The sequence below is a fragment of the Fukomys damarensis genome, unplaced genomic scaffold, assembly GCF_012274545.1.
Source record: "Fukomys damarensis isolate Sample0158 unplaced genomic scaffold, DMR_v1.0_HiC HiC_scaffold_31, whole genome shotgun sequence".
In the NCBI taxonomy this organism is placed as follows: Eukaryota; Metazoa; Chordata; class Mammalia; order Rodentia; family Bathyergidae; genus Fukomys; species Fukomys damarensis.
In genome coordinates this window covers 2,634,094-2,634,904 of record NW_022900943.1, presented here as the reverse complement: position 1 = coordinate 2,634,904, position 811 = coordinate 2,634,094, and the positions used below count along the sequence as shown (strand labels likewise).

The window sequence follows — 811 nt, the reverse complement described above, 5'->3', positions numbered from 1 at the left end:
TATCACTAATCATCAGGGAAAGGCAAATCAAACAATAATGAAGCCGCCTCACATATATTAGGGTGAGTATTATCAAAATAAAATATAACCAGTGTTGGCAAAGATGCAGAGAAATTGGAACCATTTACATTGCTGGTGAAAGTACAAAATGGTATAGCCACTGTGAAAAACAAAATGGGAATTCTGAACAATGTTAAACAGAACAACCCTGTAAGTCAGCATTCCAACTTCCAGCTATTTACCTAATAGATTAAATATGGTTATCAAAGACATTAGCGTTCCTACACTTATTATGGCACTACTCACCATATCTAAGGGTTAGAAATAGCCTAAATATCCACTGATAGCTTTGCACAGTGACAGTATCGTAGCCAATAAGGTTTATCCGAGGCACGATTATTGCTAATTGAAAGCTTTTCCACTGGTAGATGAATGGATGAAATGCGATGTATGCCAACAATAAAATATTATTCACTCTGGAAAAAGAAGGAAGTCCTGCAGTGTACAGCAATATGGGCGAGTGCTGTGAAATACGCCAATCACAGAAAGACCAATATCGCATCATTTCACTTATCTGAAGTATGAAATATTCAGTAGCAGTGTGTAGAATGGTGGTTGTAAGGGGCTCAAGGGAATAATGTGGAGTTGTTAATGACTAAATATCTCACTTTTGTAACTTCATAAATTCTAGACTTCTGCTACATATTTTGCCTCTAGTTAATAATGCTACATAGCACACTTAAAAATCTTTTAGAAGGATAGAAGTCATGTTAGATACTCTCATCATTATAAAGTAAAAAATTAAAACAAC

The 811-nt window shown here is 35.1% G+C and overlaps 1 non-coding gene across 1 annotated transcript; it reads left to right on the top strand.

The window, feature by feature from the left end:
- Positions 1 to 345: 345 nt before the first annotated feature.
- Positions 346 to 487, top strand: LOC117283868. The gene has a single exon (XR_004514903.1). It is a non-coding gene; the product is annotated as a U4 spliceosomal RNA (small nuclear RNA).
- Positions 488 to 811: the final 324 nt, after the last annotated feature.